At 50.7% G+C, this 6,377-nt stretch overlaps 1 pseudogene; it reads left to right on the top strand.

The window, feature by feature from the left end:
* LOC119109220 (serine-enriched protein-like) overlaps positions 1–3,191 on the top strand; it is a 41,701-nt pseudogene extending 38,510 nt beyond the window's left edge.
* The last annotated feature ends 3,186 nt before the right edge of the window (positions 3,192–6,377 follow it).

Raw genomic sequence — 6,377 nt, 5'->3', positions numbered from 1 at the left:
CGCGTTATGTGCCGGGGTGCACGGAAAATAAACCTGTCCTTGATATTGCTGCATTTGGGTGATTAGTCTGCAGGGAGATAGAGAAGCACTGAAACCATAGAATGTTGGTGCATGGAGGTGGCGTCTGATGAGACATGGCCGGAGGCGCCAGACAAAGGTTTGCGTGTGATTCGATGTGATTTGGTATGTTTCATGGATTCCACTCGGGTGTGGCCGTTTGCCCTGTCCACTGGAATACGTCTAGCGCGTTGGCGTGTGTTTGCCGGCAGGTGGTATCTTCCACGACTGCGCGGTGCATGACATCGACCTGATCTGCTGGGTGCTGGGTGAGTTCCCGTCGGCGCGCGCTCGCCTCCGCCCGGCCACATCGCTGAGATCGCTGCCATGGCGACCACGACACGTGGCCATCGTGCTGAGAGTTCGACAGCGGCACTATCGGCACCATCGACATCACAGGAACGCGGTGTGTACGGCTACGACCAGACGACTCGAGGTGAGGGCAGACGGGGTTTGGTCACAGATTGGGACTAGCGCTAAGTAGAACGTGGCGAGCGGCAGCTGGCCGACATCGGTGATACGACCAGCGCGGCAACCGAATTCTGTCACAAGTCGCTACTGCATACAGGTGCTGGCAGATGTATGCTCAGGAACTCCGCGTAATTTGCGTCTGTATCTGCAGCTGTTTACCTAGTGCCGGGTACCTGAACACAGTTCTGATCCAGTGATCGCCGGCATTGTTTTGACGCCATCACACAAACCGGACGCTAAACGTCGTTTGCGAGGCGCACCGTCGCAGACCTGCCAGCACAGAGCGCCACCGGCTGATGGTGTGCTGGACGGCCCAGTGGCGTTCCCCTCCCGACGCCACCTCACCGTGTCCGCGTGTGACCCGCAGCTGTTGCGGCCTAAGGTGACACGATCTCGCGGACCTCGTTGTGTCCGCGTGTGACCCGCAGGTGTTCGGCCTAAGTGACACGTATCTCGCGGACCTCGTTGTGTCCGCGTGTGACCCGCAGGTGTTCGGCCTAAGTGACACGATCTCGCGGACCTCATTGTGTCCGCGTGTGACCCGCAGCTGTTCGGCCTAAGGTGACACGATCTCGCGGACCTCATTGTGTCGCGTGTGACCCGCAGGTGTTCGGCCTAAGGTGACACGATCTCGCGGACCTCTTTGTGTCCGCGTGTGCCCGCAGCTGCTCGGCCTAGGGTGACACGATCTCGCGGACCTCACCGTGTCCGCGTGTGACTCGCAGCTGTTCGGCCTAAGGTGACATCTCGCGGACCTTCCCGTGTCCGAGTGTGGCCCGCAGCTGTTCGGCCTAAGGTGACACGATCTCGCGGACCTCATTGTGTCCGCGTGTGACCCGCAGGTGTTTTGGGCCCAAGGGCCTGCTGACGGCAGAGAACGATTGCGGGCCAGTGAAATGTGCGTCACCAGACGTCCTAGCGGCGGACAAGCCGTAACCTTCTACTTCTCCTTCCCCTCCCGCTACTCCGAGGGATACGTCCTCGAGCTGGAGGCCTTCCTGATCACGTACAGGGTTTGTGCAGGGTCACCGGCAGGACACTGGGGCCTGGTTCAGCATGGTGTGCGTAGCCACAGCTGCTGGTTGTTCTGTCTCGTCGTCCATGGCCAGTGAATTGTTGGTAACATGGGGTCTTACACTGACTGTGAGAGAGGACCATACGTTCTCATGAAAGGAGCTTTTGAGCACTTAGTAAACTTGAACTCTCTGGTGCTCTCTGTTGTGACCTTTAAACACTTAGATTTCTCCCCGCAGTTGTGAACTGTTAACTTGGTAAGGGACACCGAGTTACACTGTTACTCCCGTTTGTGCTGACCCTCGCGGAGTGATGCGATTACACCAAGCCCAGGCCATGTGCAGCCAGGCTAAGGCAAAACTGTTTACTGTTTTCAGACAACCTGTAAGGAACACATAACGATAATCTTCTAGGCGGAAAAAGGGGCGTGCGAATAAAGTAGTAAAATGTTTCCCAGCATAGTTTCTTACCTGCTTAGATAACCTTGGATGCAAAATTAACGACTACTCAAACTGAGGGGCCAGTACACAAAGCACATTTGCCGCAACTTTGGTTGAATGCTACATACGCTACTTGCAGTGACGCGCGCATCATTTTCAGGTAAAATTCCGCTGCCCATTCCTGCCCGAGGACAGCTTGAGAGTGAGCAAGATTGCCTCGGCCTGCGGAGAGTCGCTGCGCACGGGGGCGTTTGTCACCATCGACTACGCCCAGTGGAGCGGCAGCGGCGGGCCGGAGCCCAGCTGGCCTCCCATCAGGGCGGTGAACCTCTCCGCCAGACATCGCGAGGTGCGCCGGCCCTCCGAGGTCGCCACACGCCCCGGCGCTAGGCACGCCGCCGGACGTCGGCTGCTGCGTCCTGTAAACATCGGCTCCGGTTCAGCCGCCGCGTGTCAATCTGTGCATGTCGGTAGTGGTGCGTTGTTTATGTTACGGGTAGTAAGCCGGGATAATGTCACCCATTCTTGTAGCGGGGGAGGGACGGGGTCGTAAAACCGTCATTACACTGAATGAAAATACAGTTGTTAGAAATCATGCGTTTCATAACTGCCGCTCTTGTAAATGATCATTGCTCAGCGAATTCCTCACGCTTGAAAACCACACGTAAGCATGATGCACGGGAACTGGGGATGGGGGGGGGGGGCAAGGGGCTGAGGCTCACAACTTTCTGAAAATTCAACATTGGCTCTTTGGGTGTTGACTGGAAAGACTGATCAAAATGTCTATCATCCCCCACTCCTCAAAACGTGAGTGGACGTCTGTCCCCCCCCCCCCCATCCCACCGAAAAACAATATTGCAGTTCGTGCTTGTGTTCAGCACAGTACATATTATCATCTCAAACCAATTTGCCACAAATTACAACTCAGCTAATAAGCGTGTATAATGTACGATGGCAAGAGCTCGGCAGGAGTGAACTGTGCTGCATTCCTACCCCCTAGCTGTAGTATGGTTAGGGCGTTCGATTCCAGAAGTTTTTTTACTTGTTTATGAAAAGTTATAACGGAGAGAAAAAAACTGGTAACTTATTACGGTGGCAATGAAAGTATCTCAACGACACCCGGCTTGAGGATCAGAGTTACATACACCTTCCTGGTCTATACCACCACCATTTATGGCGCGGTCCTGAGCGCAGCCAAACGTTCTTTGACGAGGGTTATGGGCGAGGGTTAAGTTCAATTCCGTCCGCTGTTGAAACGCTTCCTTCTCTCCTTTCCCGGACATCTCTGATCATTATGCTGCCTGCCGCCACGGCTGTCGCCATGAAGCTCACATGCATTCACATGCGTAGTTGTTCGCATGGCTTTGATGTCGTTCTCTCTTAACAAGTCATCTTTCATGCAAGGCCTGGAATTTTATTATGACCAGCAGCAAAAACAATCCTCCAATTAGTATGTCATAGTCCCAAATCTCGTGACGTCCACCATGTCGGCACCTTTCCGCGGGCGGACTTTATCCCTGCCGTCTGTGAGCGGAGTTAGAACACTGGCGCAGCACGCGTCTGAATCCAGAGCCGCACCACCGCAGGCGCACTGTTCAGCAGTCCTGCCAGCAGGGTCAAGGGTTCGGCGGGTGTCGGGCCGCGTGCAAGCAGGGCGGACCGTTAGCCGTGCATGAGAGGTGCTGCCACCTGTCGAGCTGCCTGCCCACTTCGAGACTTCATCCTCAGACCACGTCAAACACTCGAGCAAGTGCTCCCGTGTACGTGCGTCGTGCACGTGTCCGTTGGCATGGCACGACGTATGTACCATGTCATCGGACACGTGTCGCATGACACACACGTTGTACCATATCATGTATGTATACATGTCCGGTGTCCGTTGTATACACATATTTCGTACGGCTGTTGCAGTCTTTTCAACAAGTGTAATCAGTTAGTTAATCGTTGATAAATGGCAAGAAATCACAGCGCTGAACCGGGGACGTCAATTTTTTCAGATGATTGGGAGAGCCGAGCGGACGCCCCCCGCCCCCTCTCTCCCAAGGACTTAGTCCCGTTTATTTGGACGAAAGGCAAGTTATGTTTTAAATAAATATATCATAAGGATTAGCATTTCTTTTAAACAGCACTAGTGATCATACAGGAGCGGATCTAGAGGGGAGCACTAGGGGCACGTTTCCTCTCTGATCAAAAACTAAAGGCGCCCCTCTGGAAGCCGCCCTAGCGCGCCGAATACACTCTACTACTAGCGACCATACCGTCATAGAAACGTGCGGGTAGGAGGGGGACGGGGACAGGGGTTAGTTATGAAGGGCGTGTCATTCCCGTAATTCGGAGCTCTTCAGTTTAACCTCTCAAACCTGTGCGTGTCTCATGACCCTAGATGTATAAAGTTTACTGCATCGTTTCTCCAGGCAGCATGCACGATTTTTTATATGGAGATGAGAGCAAACCCAATTTGAGGAGGGATGCGAGAGGAGGGATGTTCTTGTGATGGTAGGTGCACTTCCATACAAGACAAGCAGCCGGGTTTTGCGTCTATAAGGCGGCAAACATCCGGCTGCATGAACGGATCCAGTTGTGGGGGTTTGGGTGCCGAGCCATTCGGCTACATGACATAGTCTACTCATATTCTTTTCCGTCCTTAAATTATATGGCGCGCACCCCGTGTAAAACAGTGCTACCCTTTACTCAAGTTAGGATTTTTGCACGGCTCACGAACGGCGCGCAAAAGTTTTGGTCTTAACTTGGCACAGTACAACATTTTTCATTTCAACCCTGCCATAGCATCAACAGTTGTAATCAATAGTACAACCATGATCAATAATACTCAACAATGCTCAACTACACTCAGAAGCTTATCATGAAAAGTTTGCGTTTAATAGATGTCTGTCTGCTGCATGACCATTTGCAGTTGACGCGCCTTAAAACACCAAATCAATGCTTGTATGGGACTGAAGCGAAAGCAAACTGTTTGAATTAGATACGTAAACGTATGCTGTAAAACAGCAGTGAGGATGAGCTTGTAGCTGTGGTGTATAATGTTTTAAAGACCTAATCCGAACCTTTTGAGTAGATGGATTTCTGGGGTCAGATCTCGCGCTAACCAGTGCTTTTGTGAGCCTTGACCCCTACCATAAGATCGCTCAATTCCATGTCAAAGACAGAATTTGGTGGCGAAAGATCAAGGTGCCGCAATGCTTTGCACGGTCTGCCCTGTTGTATGACGTCATCTGAACTTTATCGCGGCCGCTGCCACCTGCCGCAGGCTATCCTTGTCAAGAGAAAATGGCGAGTACCCAAAGCGACTCGCGCTTACTCAGCCACTGGTGGATGAGTCGAAATGCAGGCGTTCTGACCTACTGAGCCATCGGGACGAAAAAGATGTGTTATTAAAAGTGTTGGTGAATGTTAAATGTTATAAAATATGTTATAAAATGGGAAAACGCATGCGTTATTAATTGGAACACTATATGCATGTTTATTATTAAAGGGAGTGTTCTATACTTATAGGGTTTTTTAACTGGAATAGCCATCTTGAAGACCTTTCGGTGTAAATCACAACCCAGCCTTCTTTAGACATAAAACTCTCAGAATCTAACCTACGCGCTCGCGAAAATTGGTATATAATTTCGGGGAGAGTGCTTCGATGTCACCTTGGTATTCATGGCATCATGAAAACATCATTCAAATGCTGCCGTTTCGCAAGCCATGCTGCGATCAAGGCCGAGAGAATTATGATGGTCGAATCGCTTACATGTGGCGCTCATGAGCACGATTCCTAGATATAACGGCCGTCTATCAATCAATGTTGTGCAAGGCACAATGACATAATTAAATGACGACATATCAAGAAGCACATTTACTAAACAGGAAGTTGTGTTGTTTAGAGCAGTCTCTTCTACTTAAAAGCTTACCAATAGTTATCAGTAAAGTTCTTTAATTATATCTGATGTCATGCCTCTATGTCAAGTGTTAAACATTCCCTTTAAGCTGTTGGCGCTCCCTCAGGTGCGCGTCAATTTTCATTCACGTGACATGTTTACTTTAATGTAAACCACTTTGATTTGATGAGGGGTAGTTCTTCATCAGCATGGCAATGTGATCAAGGGCCATACTACAAAATCAGTTTGACTTAATGCCTTAGATTGTGTACTATTTAATGGTATCATTATCTGCAGGACACGATGAAGCACTTCGTCATTGCAGTCGCGGCTAAACAACGTGGCTAAAGCAAAATCAAAATACATTGGCTACAGGATTCCAAATGATTGATGCCTCATTGACGGCGTATCGGACCACTCACTGTCTGAAGGCTATACGGTGACCTTCAGAGATTATGGTACAAAAGGTCATATACTTGGCGCTATGAAAAGCACGTGTCAGTTTTAATAT

The sequence above is a fragment of the Pollicipes pollicipes genome, unplaced genomic scaffold (genome assembly GCF_011947565.3).
Source record: "Pollicipes pollicipes isolate AB1234 unplaced genomic scaffold, Ppol_2.1 Scaffold_7231;HRSCAF=8579_pilon_pilon_pilon, whole genome shotgun sequence".
Lineage (NCBI taxonomy): Eukaryota > Metazoa > Arthropoda > Thecostraca > Pollicipedomorpha > Pollicipedidae > Pollicipes > Pollicipes pollicipes.
Note: the sequence above shows the minus strand (reverse complement) of the source record. Positions and strands in the feature narration are given on the sequence as shown.